Source organism: Lissotriton helveticus, chromosome 6 (genome assembly GCF_964261635.1).
Source record: "Lissotriton helveticus chromosome 6, aLisHel1.1, whole genome shotgun sequence".
Classification (NCBI taxonomy): Eukaryota; Metazoa; Chordata; class Amphibia; order Caudata; family Salamandridae; genus Lissotriton; species Lissotriton helveticus.
This window is the reverse complement of record NC_136067.1, coordinates 809,064,546-809,083,196: the sequence shown is the minus strand read 5'-3', so window position 1 is coordinate 809,083,196 and position 18,651 is coordinate 809,064,546. Positions and strand designations below refer to the sequence as shown.

The 18,651-nt window shown below is 46.6% G+C and overlaps 1 protein-coding gene across 2 annotated transcripts in view; it reads right to left on the bottom strand.

Annotated features, from left to right (window-relative positions):
• The window catches only part of ASCC3 (activating signal cointegrator 1 complex subunit 3), a 2,002,173-nt gene that overhangs the window by 1,071,543 nt on the left and 911,979 nt on the right, over positions 1-18,651 (bottom strand). The window lies entirely within an intron of this gene.

The following is an 18,651-nucleotide window of genomic DNA, read 5'->3' as shown; positions in this document are numbered from 1 at the left end:
TGTGACATAGCAGTGCTGAAAGGAACAAAGGTCGAAGGAGGTCTAAGGCCAGTAACAGATGATTGTACACTGGGTGCAGAATTTCTGAAGAAATATTTCAATCTGATTTTGCGAAAAAATTTAAATAATTCAGTGCGAATCGCAAAAGAATCAGGGTGGCTGGTAGGGACATAGGAAAGGCCTTTTTCCAATATTCTGATTTCATCGTCATTTAGAGTTTCCTTCGATATATTGACAACAGGGCTGGCTGTGTCTGGAGGAGCTCCTCCCAGAAGGCGTAGCCGAGGGTGGGTTGGTACCTCTGATGTGTTGATGTCGGCTACCATCTGTAAGTCTTGTTGCGGGTGACACGTTCCTTGGTCTGGCACTCTGTTTACCAGGCCTCACCCAGCACCAACTATTCTAGTGCCATCGTGCCCCCATCCACCTTGTTGGATCTAGCTTTTTGCCACTTGCTCATGACCAGTGTAAATTTATACTGACACCCCAATATAACGCCATTGTTAGCAGTTATAGTGTCCCAACCGAATGTATGGGATTTTAATTCATTTACTTCGTCTTAACCCTGGTGTGTAGATGTGCTACTTTGTTTGAACTATATACAGGGAGTTCTATCCCGTATTTACGACGTATATATATTTCTATATATCTACTAGGTTGTGTGTCCCTCCAGTCCTGATGAAGACCCCCCAGCAAGATACCCACTGATATCTGCATCCCTGAGGGTCGAAACGTCGATATCCACTTCCGTGTGTCATCTCCATTCCCCATTGTTTGCATTTATTGGATAACTTGGAGGATGACTTTTTTCGAACATTCTTATGAACATTTTGTGTCTTACTTTTTCTGTACATAGTGTGTAACTCTGTCGAACGATTGACAATTGCTGATTTAACTGTCACTTATGAATCGCCACTTTCTTCCTCACTAATTCCCCACCTTCACTACACCATCCCATCCCCCTCCCTCCTTGGGGCACCACCTAAACGAGTGATCTATTATTGTGTGTATTTATCTCTGCATATTCGATACGCATTCCCATTGTGAAGTAAACAATGTGGTTTCAACTTATGTGTTCTTGATTATTTTTCAATTGTGTGGTTTTATGTTCCATTGCTACTGGGACCCCTTCTCCTTACTTACTTAACTACCCAGGTCCCTGTACCTTCCACTGGGTCAAACCCCCCCTACCTATAATCTGCTGCTTGGAATGCACATCAACACAGTAGTGTTTTGTAAAGGTATGCGGTGTAACCCATGTGGCTGCTCTGCAAATGTCTTCTAAAGGAATGTTCCCCAGGAAAGCCATGGATGCCCCCAATTTGCGTGTGGAGTGCGCCCTTGGGGGTATTGTTAAGGTACGTTTAGCCTTTTGATAGCAGATCTGGATGCACTTAACAATCCACCTGGCTATTCCTGCTTTGGAAATAGGGTTGCCCTTGTGCTGTGGCGAGAAGGCAACAAAAAGTTGTTTTGTTTTCCTAAAGTGTTGTGTCCTGTCAATATAGTACATCAACGCCATCCTAACGTCCAAAGTATGGAGCATTCTTTCCGCCACCGTTTGTGGGTTTTGGAAGAATGCGGGCAAGTCAATAGTTTGGTTGAGATGAAACTGTGACACCACCTTCGGAAGGAATTTGGGGTTAGTACGTAGTACCACCCTATTTGGATAAATTTGTATGAATGGCTCTTGGATTGTGAGCGCTTGCAGCTCACTGACACATCTTAGTGACGTAATAGCAATAAGGAAAGCCACTTTCCATGTTAGGAACTGGAGTTCACACGAGTGCAGTGGCTCAAAAGGTGGTCCCATCAGCCTGGTGAGGACCACATTGAGGTTCCACACCGGAGCTGGCGGTGTTCTTGGGGGAATGACTCGTTTCAGACCTTCAAGGAAGGCTTTAATGGCAGGCACCCTGAAGACAGAGAGATGTTGCCTGTTCTGAAGATAAGCTGCTATGGCGGATAGATGTATCCGAATGGAAGTGTACGCTAGATTGCACTTGTAAAGATGTAATAGATAGCAAATGATGTTAGGGATAGATGCATCTAGCGGGTTTATGTTATTGGCTGTACAGTGAAGGACGAAACGCTTCCATTTTGCAGCATAGCATGCTCTGGTAGTCGGCTTCCTTGCCTCCTTGATGATGTCCATGCATTCTGGAGGTAGGTGAAGGTAGCCAAACTCTAGGACTTCAGGAGCCAGATCGCCAGGTTGAGCTGTTGCGGATCTGGATGCTGAATGTCTCCATGGTTCTGCGTCAAGAGCCTGGGTGTTAGGCGCAGCCTTTGATGCGGCACCACTGAGAGTTCCAGAAACGTGGTGTACCATGGTTGGCGTGCCCACGTTGGAGCAACTAGGATGAGTGTCATCGAGTGCTGCCTTAGCTTTCTTGCCACCAGCGGTATTAGAGGTGCTGGTGGAAAAGCGTACGCAAATTTGCCTGACCAGTTCATCCATATCGCATTCCCCTGCGACTGTGGGTGAGGGAACCTGGCGGCAAAGTGTTGGCATTTTGCGTTTTCGCTTGTGACAAACAGGTCTATCTCTGGATGACCCCACTGCTGGAAGTACGGGCGGAGTACTGATGGATGTAACTCCCACTCGAGCATTTGATGGCTGTATCTGCTGAGCAGATCCGCCATCTGATTGTCCTTGCCTTGGAGGTGTTCTGCCATGAGGAAAATGTTCCTCTGAATGGCCCACTTCCACATGCTCTGAGCCAGATGAGACAGCTGCGGCGAGTGGGTGCCTCCCTGCTTTTGAATGTAGTACATCGCTGTCATGTTGTCCGTCCGGACTAACACTACCTTGTTGCACAGATGTACATTGAAGGACTTGAGCGCCATGAAGATTGCCATCAGTTCCAGATAGTTGATGTGCATCTTCTGTTGCTGCGTCGTCCATAGTCCCTGCACTGTGTAAGTGAGCAGATGAGCTCCCCATCCCTGGAGAGATGCGTCCGTTGTCAGGATAATCTGTGGCACTGGCTCCTGGAACAGTCGGCCCTTGCAAAGGTTGTGTGGATTCCACCAATGCAGAGAGTTGTACGCCCGACTGGTAACCAACACTAGGTCTGTCATTTGTCCCCGAGCCTGTGTCCACTGATTTGCTAAGCACTCCTGGAGCGGACGCATATGTAACCTTGCGTGAGGGACTATGAAGATGCAGGAGGCCATCATGCCAATCAACTGCATGAACACTCTCGCTGGAAGCGAGTGTTGTGGTCTGAACCTTTGGATTAGAGACTGCATGCTGTCTATCCTGACCTTGTTTGGCTGAGCCATGGGCGTCAGGGTATTTATCGTCGCACCCAGAAACTGCCGCACATGTGCTGGTTGAAGGTGCGACTTTGGGTAGTTCAGCGAGAAGCCCAGATTGTGAAGGAGGTGAATGGTAGTCGACATGTCCGCGGCGCACTGTTGTTCCGACTTGGCTTGAACGAGCCAGTCGTCTAGGTAGGGGTAGACATGGATGTTCTGCCTCCTGAGGTGCGCCGCTACCGTCGCCAGACACTTGGTAAACACTCTGGGGGCGGTGGTCACTCCGAAGGGAAGGACTTTGAACTGATAATGCCTGCCTTGGATAGTGAACCTGAGATACTTTCTGTGGGACGGGTGTAGTGGTATGTGGAAATAAGCATCCTTGAGGTCTAAGGTTGCTAGGAAGTCCCCTTGGTTCAGCAAGGGAAGAATCTGTTGCAGTGTAAGCATATGGAAATGTTCCGATAGTATATACAGGTTGAGGGGGCGCAGATCTAGAATGGGTCTGAGAGATCCGTCCTTCTTTGGAATAAGGAAGTACAGGGAGTAGACCCCTGTGCCTTCCTCCTCCACTGGCACGAGCTCGATTGCGCCTTTTTGCAGCATCACCACTACTTCTTGCTGCAATAAGTGCAAGTGCTCTGCGGACATAGGCCGTTGCCTTGGTGGAATGTTGGGTGGAGTGGACGTTAACTCTAGACAATAACCGTACTGGACAAGTTGTCTTACCCACCTGTCTGTGGTGATGTTTGTCCAGACTGGCAGGAACTGCTGGAGTCTCCCCCCGACAGGTGTTAAATGGTCGGGGGGCAGTGACAGAGAGTCACTGTTTGTTTGGGGCAGAGGAACGGGAGTTGTTGTTTCCTCTGCCACGTCCCCTGGTGCTGTTTCCTCGATAACCCCCTTTATTCTGCTTGGGGTACGAGGACTGTGCTCCACCTCTAGTGAACTGTGATTGTTGACCCATCTGTCCTCGGGTGACCCCACGTGCACCTAAGCGACGAAAAGTGTTGCCCCGGAATTGTTGTGACTGAAGGGCCCCCATAGACTTAGCCGTTTCGTTGTCCTTCTTAATCTTTTCGAGGGTGGTGTCAACATCAGGACCAAACAGTCTATCAGGATTGACGGGCTGATTGAGTATGGTTGTTTGAATGTCTGGTTTAAACCCTGATATGCGTAGCCACGCTTGTCGTCTTAGCATGACGCTAGTGTTAATAGCCCTAGCTGCTGTGTCTGCGGCATCAAGTGCACACTTTATTGCTGCGTTGGAGATGAGTTTTCCCTCCTCTATGAGCAGTTTGGTACCCTCTTGAAACTGCGTAGGCAGGTGTTGTAAAAGTTGCTCTAGGGTGTCGTAATGCGCCCTATCATAACGTGCCAATAGCGCCTGTGTATTTGCAATACGCCAGAAATTGGCAGCCTGCGCAGCTATTCTTTTGCCCCCTGCCTCAAGCACTTTGGACTCCTTGTCTGGGGGAGGAGCTTCACCAGTCGTTTGGGAGATGGCCCGTTTGCGGGCATTTGCGACCACCAGAGAGTCAAGAGGCAACTGTCCCCGAATATATGCGGGGTCTGCAGGAGCCGGTCTGTATTTCTTCTCGATGCGTGGGTTGACCACTCTCGCTCTGGTAGGCTCCTTAAAGATCTCTGCAGCATGTTTAAGGACCCCCTTTAGCATAGGGAGAGTCTTGACTGTTCTTTCAGAGACAGAGAAAGTGTCAAATAGAAAGTCTTCCTCCACTGGGTCAGCATGCATGTCCACGTCATGATTAGCAGCTGCCCGTTCGATTAGTGCATTAAATCCTGCAGAATCCTCTGTTGGGGATGCCCGTGCACTGAAAAGCTGTGGGTCTTGCCCCACAGGTTGGTGTCCCTGGTCACCAGCGTCATCATAGGAATCCTGTTGTGCATCAGGGTCATTGATGGGGAAATTGTACTGGTCATCCAGTCCCTCCTCCTCTCCCCCAGAGTGGTCAGGGGAAGGTGTTGGACTTCTCCTAGGCGGAGGCTGGATAGGTTCAACCAGGGCAGGAATGTCTTGTGTAGGCCTTTTCTTCTTCAGTGGAATAATATAGGAGTCCACTGGCAGGGAAGTGATTTTCCTCTTATAAAGAGTCAGCCTTCCAGTGTCTGCATCGATAAAACGCTCAGATTCGTCTCCTGAGTCGTGTTGTCGACCCGATAGACCGCTAGACGTTGAAGATTCTGATGTCTTCGGCGCCGTCTTTTGGGCAAAGGCTTTCGGGGCTTCCTTCGGCGGCAGAATGTATAAGAGCTTGGCAGTAGGCTTCGCAGGCACGTCCAGTATCTTCTGGTGCGACGGCACGGAAGCCGACGTCGCAGTAGCCTTCCCACGAATCCGTTGCAATGAACTGACGATTTGTGATGTTCCACCCGCCGAGGCACCTGGCGCCGACGAGGAGTCCGCCAGCGGGCCGCCGCCCCCGACTTTCTGGGGCTCTTTTGGAGGCTTAGACGTCGATGCCGCAGCTTTAGACCCGGAGTCCTTGGGCCTATGAGTCGAGCCTCCGCTCTTGGATCCGAGGGATTTCGTAGACTCCGCCTCGACTATGCGTCCGGCTAGCGGTGCCCCTGTCGGCACCGAGTGTTTGTCGACGACTTTTGCGGACTTCGTCTGCGCCGCTCCGGTCGACCCTTGACGGACGACCTTCTTTGAGGACGCATCCCCCTCCGATAACTTCGGCACTGTTGAGTCGACAGTCTTCTTCGGCTTCGGTGGCCCGGAGGTCGACGGAGCCGATGAGGTAACAGGCTTTGGCGTCTTTGATGGAACGTCCGCCATCTTAGGTGCACTCGAATCCGGTAGTTTCGGTTTTGATTTGGCGTCGGCCATTTTAGGGGCAGTCGATACCGTTGGTTTCAGTTTCGGTTTCGATATGGGCTGTGTAGCCCCCGCAGGTGTGTCCGTGGCCGGGCGTGAAGGCGGGGCAGGGTCTTGGGTAAGGCCGAGAGGCGATCCCGTGACCTGAGCCTGATCCGTATAACTGTCGGGGCATAGCTCATCCCCTGAGCTATCTTCCGCGGCCCCATAAACTTCTTCGACGTCCCCTACCTCGTCGACGTATTCAAGGTCTTGTTCTATGGCCCCGTCGTCTTCGTCGGGATCGGCTTCGACCTCCGTCGCAGGTGGTGAGATTTGAAGATGATGGCTTAGGCTCTCGTCTTCTGGGTCGTCGAAGATGTTATCGGGTGCCGGGGCCGCCTGCAGGGCCTCGAGGCGCACCGCGCGCCGAAGCTTGAGCGTTTTCTTTGACCGGAACTTGGAGCAGGCCATGCAGTTCTGCTCGTTATGGTCCGGCGAGAGGCATTTATTGCAGACCGGGTGCACGTCGATATGTGGGTATTTGGACCCACAGACGGGACAGTATTTAAACGGGCTCCGGTCCATGTTGAAAAAGTCGCGGTCTTGCTGCGATGAGAAGGCCTCGATGTCCGAAGAGTAACTCGACTCCGCAGATTCCGCCTCGAAGAGACGGGAGAAACACGAGACCGCACGCAAACAATACCGACGTAAGTAACGAAGGTCTTTTGACCTTAAAAAAGTAAGTTTTCTCGGTTCCGACAGAGAGACGTCGAGACCGCATCCGAACCCAATGGCGGAAAAAAACAATCTGGGGATGGAGCCGATGCCCATGCGCACTGTAGTCCAGGGGAGGAGCCACCTATCTCAGGATACTTCGAAGACTCTTCCAGGACAACAATGTGCGATCATCCGGACCCAACACTAGGCGGCGATCTATGCAAAAGATATGAATTTAGCAGCCCACATGCCTCGAACCATATTTTCAAGGTGTGCATGATCATGTTGAGCATCTAATTTTGACTTGGATTTGAAGAGTTTCACTTCATTTTGTGTATCATCTCTTTCTAGAACTTAATGTAGTCTGATTTCAGGCGGCAGCACAGAATTTGTGATCAGAATGTTAAATGATCAATCCAGTATTCTTGAATAGAAAATTGGGTGGTCTGGTGCCTGAAGTATATACGACTAAACACAAAAAGAGAAGGATATAAAGAAACTACTCCTGGTCCCCTTAAGATTAACACAGTCAACAAAAAAAAGAGTAATTCCAGGGAAGGATTAATGCTTAATGAGGTGAAAAAAAGGAAGCAATTCCTTTTTTAAAAAGAACCCTCACCCACCAACCTAGTTGGTGGCATGCTTCATTATAGGTTTCCTACCCAAGGGGCGGAATGCCTCCCGGGTGTGCTATGGTGCCCGAATTAGAGCGGAGTGGGGTTTTTTCAGTGCAAAATGAGTGACAAGTGAAAGTGAATAAAAATGCTTCTATGACACCTTGAAATGTATTTGTGGGGACATAGCACACGATTAAAACAGAGTTGGGATGTCCTCTGACTTAATTGGTCATATACAACATACAAAGAAAAATAAAGGGGCCACTTACGGCTCACTGGTTTCTCCTGTCTAAAAAGAATTATTGGCAAAGAAATGCTCAGAAAGCAAAACAGGCGAAAAACAATTTGAGTGTTCTGAAAGAGAACATTTATTGTATTGATTCATCCTTTAAACTGCAAGGGAAGGCAGTGGGACAGGCAGCAAATATACACATATACAAATATAATGCCAAACTAAATGCCTTACATGAAGTCTATTTTCAACGAGTTCCCAGAGGAAGATCAACATCATGCTGGTTGCTCAAGGGGCTGTCAATCAAACAACACTGGGTAACAGATGTAAAATGTTATATCCAAAGACCAAATGGAATCCCCACTGTCAATCAACAATGGTCCAAAGGGAGCAGTATGTAAAAGCTTTGGCTCGAGGAAACAAGGAAAAGTGCTATCCAGCGGATTACTCCCTATAGGTGGCTTCTCATGCAAGAAAAAACAATTATTTGTTTGGCAGCAAAAAAGTAACAACAAGTTGAGAAACCCTGCTCTTTTGTAACACATCGGGACACTACCACATACGTAAATTATGAAGTTGCTAAGACCCAATGGCAGAAATTTAACCTACACCCGTCGCTTGCATCCATAGAGAATAACGTCACATATTACAATTCACTCCTGATGTCACCCTTGTGGTAAGCCAGACCTCATGAAAAACATTACCCTACCAAACTTCCCATAATATTTAATTACTCACCCTATGTAATTGGGGATCCATCTTCCCTAACGTTTAATAGAATGAGGAGATTCGAGGGTTAAGGGGATACAGAAAATCAGTTTTCTTTGCCAGCCCCAATGGATTCCTGAAATCTAGGAATAGCACTTCGAAAAACATTTATATGTCACTGGGTGGCATTCTGCCCCAAAAATAGGATTTGGCAAGGCGGGATGCACGGGTGTATAGGCTGCGTAGCCTGCAGACGGGCATATATTTTTTCACGAGCCATCAACAAGAGTTGTCAGAATTGGGAAACAGGCTGGCAAATATCAGCAATACTGTTGAGATTAGAAGACTTCCTCATCAAGCCCAAAATGGGTAGGACATAAACGACAAACGGTAGGACTTTTTGATCATGGTAACAGACAGTAATGAGAGAGACATCCATGTTCCATGCTCTCTTGGTGATCCTAAGTATTTTAAATGGTTGCGTCAGTAACTTTAACCTTCTAGCTATGGATCACTTAGCATTCAGGGATAAAGAATGGTTGTTTGTAACTTACAATGTCATTAGAAATGGAGCTAGGTTGAAGAACTTTCAAAAGATCTGGAAGAACAGACAGCTAAAACTTCACTCAACAACATAGACTGCCAAAACGTCAGTCTTGCATAATTATCTCCATAGATGCAGGATATTAAACAGGTAGAAATATTACATAAAGAAATTATATTGCAGTCGAGATTTGGCATTTCATTGCTTTGAGTAGATGTTTTTGTGACGCGTTTTTTTAGCCTCTGTCCTTCCATGAAAGCATCTTCTGTGGGTAACATTTCACTTTTTTCCATGCAAACAGCGATCAGAACAGATGTTAAGACCAATAAGTGGACAACACTGTTGATCCAAGGCTAAGGCTGGTAGTCAATAAACCTCAAAATGGTTGCATGTTGTCATTCAACATATTTTGTCCCTCACTTAAACATTTTCCCGGGAAATCAACAATTTGGTATTGTACATAGGAAAATGTAATTTCAAACTGCAAACTAGGCATCGTTGAAATGTTAAATATGTTAATGTACAGCAATAAAAGGTAACAATGAAAATGTATTTTATATTCATTTCTTGCATGCTATATACTTCGAACCCCCGAACTATATTAGACGTTTTGGCTTCTTCGCTTAACTCCTTGGCCACGGCGCTAATTCCGCCGCGGCACCGGTGGGGTGTGGGGGGTGAGCGCGGTACTGCCATGCTCGTGACGGAACCACGCCGTCATGAGTCACGGGCGAGCTGTGCTCATGACGGCGTGGTTCCATCACGACCCCGCCCACTCACTAATTCGCCCGCACAGACAGGGAATCAGTGCCACGTGGGTGGAGCGGCCTCAGAATGACGGAACGACGCCATCATGAGCACACGCCACCCGTGGCTCATGACAGCGTGGTTCCGTCATGCGCAGGGAAGGGGTTAAAGACATAGCTTGTATTTCATACACTGGATCTTTCGTAAGAAAGAAGGCAACACAAAACTATGGGCCATATGCACGGGTCACAAAAAGTGCTTACAAACTATACAGCAACTTTTTGTAACCAATAATTTCTGATATCTATGTACTAAAAGGTCAAGTTGCAAAACAAAGAATGAGCGGGGCTTGCAGAACGACTTGCCTAATTAATATTTATTAGGCGGGTTGAAAATTGTGGCCCTATTCGATTAGCTACCTTCACGCGGACGGTTGCCTGCATGGGACAAGCGATAACCACCCCAGTGAAAGTATTTCAAAATTGAATTTTATTTAAAGGAACACACGTTTTTTAAAGAAATGGGGTTGCTTAAAAAGAATATTATTCCACTGCTTACTCTCCTTGAAGTTGCCATCATAATTTCCTAAATGTAAGTAGTCCAAAGGGGGTCCATTCCAAATCAGTTACCAATAGAACTTTGGAGTTGGTAACTAGTCAATGATTTGAGACCAGAATAATGGTCGCAAACCACTGATACATAGGTTACGGATTTATATTTTGAATGGGATAACCTAAACCTGCCCCTTCCAAATTGCAAATAAGTAGTAATTTCTAAACACTTTCATCAATTTGGGAAAAAAAAGTCTGAATCACTAATTGGGTTCAGTACAACAGAAAACCTTTTTTTACTGGCCGCAAACCCTCTGATTTGACATAGCAGAGAGTTTGCAATACTAAAATCCTTTGCACATCTGGGGCAAAGCCCTTTTTACTTACATTTCAAGACGACGTGGTTTGCACGAAAGTATTTCTTTATCTACATTTCATAGAATCAAGGCCCAGGGCAATGTCTCACAACATTTAACATTTACAGCGAAATTGCTAAAATATTATGTCATTCTGGACAGCCCTGACATAGGGCCTAATTACGAGTCTGGCGGTTCATGGACCGCCAGACTCACAGGGGCGCATCGGGGCGGTCTTCCACCGGCCCTATAACAACTAGGGTGGTCGAACCGCATTTGAACCACAGCAACCACCAGGGCGGCGAGGTGGTCTTGAGGCCGCAATATGCTTGGCGGTACCACCGTGGTCCCGACAAGCATAGTACGCGTTTTCTCTCCGCCGCTGTTTTCATGGCGGGTGCTCCTCCTTGAAAACCGTGGCAGAGAGAAAACAAAGGGGGCCCCCTGTTGCCTCTGGCCCACGGGGTGCATGCAAGGAAGGCACATGTTGTGAACCCCTTAGCATGCACTCCAGTACCTGCACGGGGTGGACTGCACCAGTCTATGCAGTGCAGGTACTGCCTTTGAGGTTCCCATTGCGGTGCCTATTTCAAAGGCACCGCCTTGGGAAAGCCAAAGAACCACCTGCTAGTAACTGAAAAAGCACACAGGTTTGGGGTGAGGCAACAGGACGGCCCCGCTCCCGCACAGCCTAACTCATAATCGGGCCCTAAATGTTTTTCCTTTATGGAAACATTTGACATCTAATAAAGAATAAGATTTAGGACTCGCTGAGGAGAATTCAGGTTCAACTAAATAGTTTTTGGGGCTTAATTATACGTTTGCTGCAGTGCTTTTGATATCCTGTTATTAAAGCACTGTCCGTGGAGATGTGTAGAACGCTCAAACTTAATACGCAATCAAGCTCTATCTATATGTTACCGTATGCTTTGCTTCAATCAGATATTTTCAAACGTGCACATCTTTTACGACATCTGAAACCACATTTTAAATTCAACAGAAAGAACTCCTATCTGCTTGTCCATCAAATATTTTGTGGTACTTTCAAACACTGGTGTATAGACAAGAATCAATCATTTCAAATGATTAATGCACCTTGTGGATAGCAAGTGACCTTTGTTAAGGTTTGGGGACATGTGGTGTGATGTAATTGAGGTCTTAGGCAAGAAACTGCAAAGCTCTGAAAGTTATGTGACCTCTACATTAATGATTTAGTAGGAAAGACAACAATGCACTCCCATAATCAGGTTTGCCGCCTACAATAGTATTTGCAAAGGGTCGCAGGTACAATCCTGATACAAACAGGATCATTTACCAGATTATCTTGACATAAGAATGTGAAACTCGTGCATCATTGGCCTGAGACTACATTACTAAAAAGGAGTCAGTGCCCAGACGTTCAGTAGAGTTGGTATTTATGTGTTTTGAATTTTAATGCATGGCAATGATGTTTTCACTAACATGCAGCATATCTTTCTTAGCAACATTAAGACTCGACCAGTTTGAGAACACTCACTTCTGCACTACATGGAAAATTGTTTGAACATTACTGGTGTCATTTAGGGCAGAGCCACCAGTCAGTTCCACCTGAAAATAAGCTGAATGTCATCTGTCAATGTGTGAGCATGTATACCTGTACCAATACAGACAAAATAATGAAGTAGAAATATGATCCCTATTTAGAATCTATTCAGGACTGTTGGACTTCGCCCTTTTTGGCAGGTTCATCCCTGAACTTTTTGCCTTAAGCTCTGACATGGTGGTAATGTCCATGGTAACTCCTGGTATGAGAAGATTTCAGGGTTGAGTTTAGTATGTGTGAATTTGTGAGGATAAATGCTGCGCAACGGTGTGCGCAGATTTATGGTGACTGGTGGAGAAATGCCACTTTTAGAAGTTGGCATTTCTGAGTGCTATGTGTCTGCCTGCCTGATGTGAATTGCATGTCTGGCTTGTGAGTGACAGGAGCTGAGAGGTGTGGGTGGCTCCAGGAGGGGCAGGTTGAGTTGGCTAGGCTGAATGGGACATCTGGGCTGAGAGTGGTGGGAGGAGAAATCCCATGACTCTGAATAGGACTGTGCCCAGGCTGTACAATGCTGGCTCCACCCCATGTGGTGTGTCTGATCACTGGGCCCCCACCTGACAAAGGGGATAGGAGCTGGGCAAAAAAAGGGGCTCCAAATCTCCCCTAAACCAGTTCTGACTGGTATCCCCAAGCCCTGTTCTGTGACACAAAGGGAAATGTTAATATAAATATAGGAGCTGCGACCCCATGAAGAGGTTCACTTCTTGTTCCTGTACTCGTGGGGGCTTGCTGCTGCTGGGGCACAGGAGGAAACGCCATGGTGGCTGCCTCCCTCCTGGAGGGCCCTGTATGCTGGCCTCTCTGGGCCCAACTATGCCTCTGAAGCTCTCCTGGACTTTTTGCTAAGGAGCCGTGGCTCCTACCCCTGTGAGTGCTATATTCTGATGCCTTTTCTTGCTTCTTGCACCTGGGAGCGCTATCTTTTAAACTGCCCAACTGATGGAAAGCGTAGGCTTCGCAGAACATAGCGGCAGCCCTGTTAGAGGGAATCCCCAAAGTACGGAGTCCCCCACCTTGTGTCTTTAGCGGGAGCCCACTCCGCATCTCAGCTGATTATTTTACTTTGAGGCTTGCGGGTGCCCACCCGCATTCTGGTGCCTGTGGTAAGCGGGAGCCCACCCCGCCTATTGATTTTAATTTCGAGGGAACCTACCCTTCATTGCCGCCCAAGAGAAAAGGCCGCCGCAATCGCGCGGCGACCCGGAAGCCAGGGGCATCCGCCTGACTGTGGGCGGGGCCTGCCTACGTCTTGGAGCTTGGAGGGCTCCACTTCCGCCCGCCGCACAGAGAGAGAGGTCCCGGCAATCCGGAGAAGTGCTGCAGCGGTTTGGCGGTGCTCCCATGGTAAAGGGAGAGCCCTGCGATGTCAGCCGCTATGATTGAGAGAGCCCCCGAGAAGTGGGGGCTCTCCTACTGCACTCTGCCAAGCACTCCGGTGAAGTGAAGTGGATCCCGGCGCCTGTCCTGAGTCCAGAGGAGACCGGTGAGTAGGGCCGATCGTGAGGCAGCATTTGTTGAGTTAGGAGTCCCAGTGGGGGCCCCAAGTGCACATTGGTTTATACCTGGGCGGTCCCTCCGTTGCGGGCTGCTCCCACGATGGGCACAGGAGTTCCTGGACCCCAGAGGGGGTCTCATGGTGCCCGTGCATACTTCCTGAGATATATTTGACACCTGCCCCGTTTGCTAGGGGGCAGCTGCAACGTTGAGGCCAATTTTATTTCGTTATAGGCCCGAGGGCCCCTTCAGTTTATTTATCCCAGCTGCCCTGTTTGCAGAGGGCAGCTGCACCAATGGAGATTTGGGTATAGAGCCCCAGTGAGGCCCAGAGGGCACAGTTGTGCCAGGGCCTATTTGTGTATTCACAGCTGCCCCACCCAACAGAGGACAGCTGCAACGTTCTGGACATGGGTTCAGAGGGCACAGTGAGTGCCAGTCCTTCATGGGAGATTCACAACTGCGCAGCACTTAGTGCCAGCTGCTATGTTTAGGACATTTATTCTTTGGGGACATGTCTTTTGAGTTAGGAGTGCGATGCACTCCTTTGCCCCATACTTTCACAGCTGCGCGGCACTTACTGCCAGCTGCAACGTTTAGGTATGCGCAAATTGCGCACCCTTGACTTCTGCTGCATTGGCAGAGCGCCCTGACTTTTGGACATAGGGAATTTGACTCCCTTTGAGATGGCCAGTTTGCCAGGGGGACTGTTAGGTTAATAGGACGCCAGGCCCTAATGTGATTTATGTGGTGCTAGGAAATGTGATTCATGTAGCATGATTTACGCACCCTGTTTGATGCCTCTAACTGTAGTTTAGGTAAGAGGATATTTGCATAATATGGTTTATGCTTGGGAGGTTATACTCCACTGTGATGTATGCCCCTAATGTGAGTTATGCTTAGGAGTTTAGGGTCTAAGATGTTAGACTGATGAGGTTGGTGTACAATGTGTTTGGCGCCTAATGTGATATTGTGCATAATGTGGTTTATGTTACAGGCTGATGCTAAGTACAGTGGTTACCAGTGATCACTGGTTGTACGTTTATGATATGTTTTACTTTTACTAAGTTCACTCTGTGATGGTTCTGACAGTGGTCCAGTGGGCCCTGTCAGGTGTATATATTCCCTTGTAGATATGACCTAGTGCCAGGTGGCACAATGTATATTATGTGATTACTATTCTAATGTGTTAGGAGAATACAAAGGCTATGTTTGATATAACCTTGTGTGGAGTTCCTTTTGTGGTGGGCCTGGGATGTTGTCGCTGTGTGCGTGCGCAAATGCTTTACACATGGCCTCCAGGATAAGCCTGACTGCTTGTGCCAAGGTACCAAGGGGATGAACAGGGGTTTTCTTTGGCGTGTAACTCTTACTGACTAGAGTGGTGGTCTCTGCCTGGCTTTGGTGCAAGCCTTAGTCAACCAGAGATCCCATTTCTAACAAGGACATAAGTGCTAAGCTAATCAAAACTTCACAAAGACAAAGTTGATATGCAGGTACTCAAAAATGAAGGAAGCCACTTGTTAGTTCCCTTGACACCTCACCTCATTACATGCTGTTCACAATACAATCAATTGTCAAAATGTTACAAGGTTGGATAAAACTTTATTCACAAAGCATGATATTGTCCCAAAGTATTGCAGTTTTAGGATGAATCAGTTAGGTGTCTGTTCACATCTGGTGGCTAGGCCGGACAGTTAACCTTATCCTCTGGCTTTTAGCACACTACAAAAGAGCTGTAATGAGTTTGTAAGTGAGACTCTATGGGCATATGGTTAAAAACTGTAATTAACAGATTTGAAAAGACTTTCTGATTCAGTCAATATTGTGAGGCTTTTTGTATACTTCAAGTTATTTGTGCTGAGTGGTGTTTCTTGTTTTTTGCTTTCAGGTGTATTACTTCGCCACTGGTTTCCCTGGCACCTCGCAACCTTCTCCATTAACTCACAAGGTGATGTGAGTAGCCCATTACCTCACAAGGTGATGCGAGTAGCCCAGTGGTAGTTATGCGACTACAAAATCAATCCTAATCCCTGTCCACCCTCCCTTTCTCCTGTGTTTAGCCTGGGCTTCCATCATATTTCGCTCCAGAGTGAACACCATAATGTTCACCTTGGGTACTTATCAGTGCCTTCAGTGGGGCTGTTCCGTTGTCCACCTGGGGGGTCTTCAAATAATTAGTACCAAGTTGCTTAACACTGAACCAGTATAGTTGGTCTCCTACTACACCTGAATGAACTGCATATAGTACTCCAGTGATGGCTTAACAGCGCTCCTGTGTGTTTTGTCTTCTATTGTTCCAAGGTGGACTACATATACTACGCCCGGCTGCTTAACAGTTCCCTCTAGTGGGCAGGTCTGGTTGTTCTTAGGTATACTTCTTATAGTACTCCCTAGTTGGCCTAACTTAGCAGACACCATTTAAGAACATCAATGGCAGTCTTAACTTATGATCCAGTCAACGAAGGACCAAGATGGTAAGAATCTCCATGTGAGACTGTGTCTATTCTCACACTCTCTGCAACAAGCCATGCTTATGTGCTGGAATACAATGCTTATGCCTTATATTCAAACCTCATGCATCTCCCCAAACATGGCCCATATAGGCCAAACTACAACCAACACTCATTCAATGATGAGCTATGAAGTACTGCAGGAACTTGATGAGAATCAGAGTGCTTCACAATCTTCTCATAGGTATGACACATTACAGAAATAATACAAACACATCAGAAACTTACTCACCCATCCTGAAATAGTTTTGAGCATTGCAAGGGGTAGGAGAGTGCTATACAAATGCCAATACGTTATAATGTTACCCTAAAGAACACAGGATGGTGTGATACTGATTGTCTAGGCCACTTGTGCATGAAGGGGGATGTTACTTGGTATCAACCACTTGGCTGGGCATTTGGCAATAGAGGCATTTCACGCTTTAATTCTCAATTTAAATTAGTGTTTTTTTCCCTTTAAATTGCATGACTTCTGATCACTGCATAAACATCCCTTCCACATCACTTCTTCTACAAATACAATACTAATTGTTCTATAATTGGAAGGAGGTGGTGTGTGATAGGTCGGTCATTGAATTGCTCTACAGAGGTTGACGCGGTATACACGCCACCGGAATCGTGTTAGATAACACAAATGACAATCCCCTTGATGAAGGCCACCGGCCAAAATGCATTGGGAGTGAAAGTTTGAAAGAATGTTAAACCAAGCACCAAGAACGATGCATTCTGGGAATGTAAGTTTTTAAAAAAAACATTGTTTGTGATGAGAACAACAATATTAAAAAGTACTTGAACTAAAGGATCCACATAATGGAACTCAGTCATTGAAACAGTTGAAACCTTTCACGAGGACTGACCCTGTGTCCGGGGGACATTACCCACTTATGTGGGGGATGCAAATGGAGTGAAAGGTCAGGTCACTGACATAACGTGGCGTGCTGTTGTGTAAAGTGACTTCAAATATGGTACTGAACTGAGATATGGGACGATTTTTGTTTGGGTCACATAACGGTAAAGTTGAGTCGCAGACCACTAACTGCACAGTCTTTTAAATATACACTAGTCAAGAATACAATACCTGCAGATGGTGCTATTTACTTCAGCGTTGTTAAAACTTTAGCAGATTTTCAACACAACCATGTGAAACCAGTATAATTTTCTAAAGTCTTAATAGTTCTTTAGCTTTCATTTTTATTTGCTAACCCTATAATGCCATAGTGCATGCAGCAGCAACACAGATCTAGCAATCCGAGTTAACAACCCAGTTTAATCTATCTGTTGCACTGTATGTGCATGCAGTGCTTGAAATGGAAAAATAGAAGTGGAGGTGCCCTGTACCAGAGTACCTGCTTGTTTTTGAGAAGTGCCGGTACTCTCCAAATAAAAGTATTACGGCACTCTTGAGAAGTGCAGGTACTCTGTACCAGAGTACCTGATTGTTTCCGAGAAGTGCCGGTACTTTCCAATTAAAAGTAATACGTCACTCTTGAGAAGTGTAGGTACTCTCCCTATCAAAATAAAAAGTGCGGGTACTCGGTATCGGCCCATTTAAAGTACTGTGTGTACTAATTTTAAATGGGTTGAATCCCTTTTATTTCTGTACAAGTCAATGTGCTTGTTACTTATCGAAAGCACTAAATATTGAATATGGAAAGTGACCAGAACAGTTACAAACTACATTAAAAAATTACCATAAGTATAAAACCAAAATATTTAAAGCAAAAAAAAACACTTTTTTAAAATGTTGTACATTAGTTATTATTTGAAATATTAAACCGTTCGACAAAACGGTATACTTAGGAGAGACATTGTCAAGCCTTTTGTAGTCGGGCTTCTGATATTCATGACGCAAGTCTTCGATGATAAGTAAGTAATGTCATCTAATATCACCAACATACATATGTATAAAATCAATGTAAGGATTGCAAGAAACCCGTACATTGGGCTTCTGATATTCATGACGCAAGTCTTCGATGATAAGTAAGTAATGTCATCTAATATCACCAACGGCTGCGGGACGCCAGCACATATCCGTACCGTGGCCCCCGCAGGTTGATGCAACCGTCCGTGACTTCACATTCACGTATTAAAGTCCGACGGGCAGATATTGGTTTATCCAGTTCAACGTATTTAACTCGTATTGAGTGGGGCTCAAACAGACATCATTAACGCGGCTCCCACAGGCTGTCTGTATACGCCTTGGTTTCTATGTTCACGAAACAGAGCCCGGCGTACAGCTAGATTCTCACCGTATTCTTATATTGAAAGATGGGCTCATTTTTCTTATCGAGGTATTTTCCTCCCACAACGGTTGTGTGACGCCAACAGACTTCGTCAGTTCGGCCTCCGCAGGTTGTTATACATGTGCTTGGCTCTTCACTAACGAAATCACGTTTTGCGTAGAGATATATTTTCCACCCAGCTCTCACAAATAGAAAGGGTTCGTGAGCTGTCCCGTTTTGATGCATTTTTGGAGTAGTACTGAGCACGCCGCCGCCT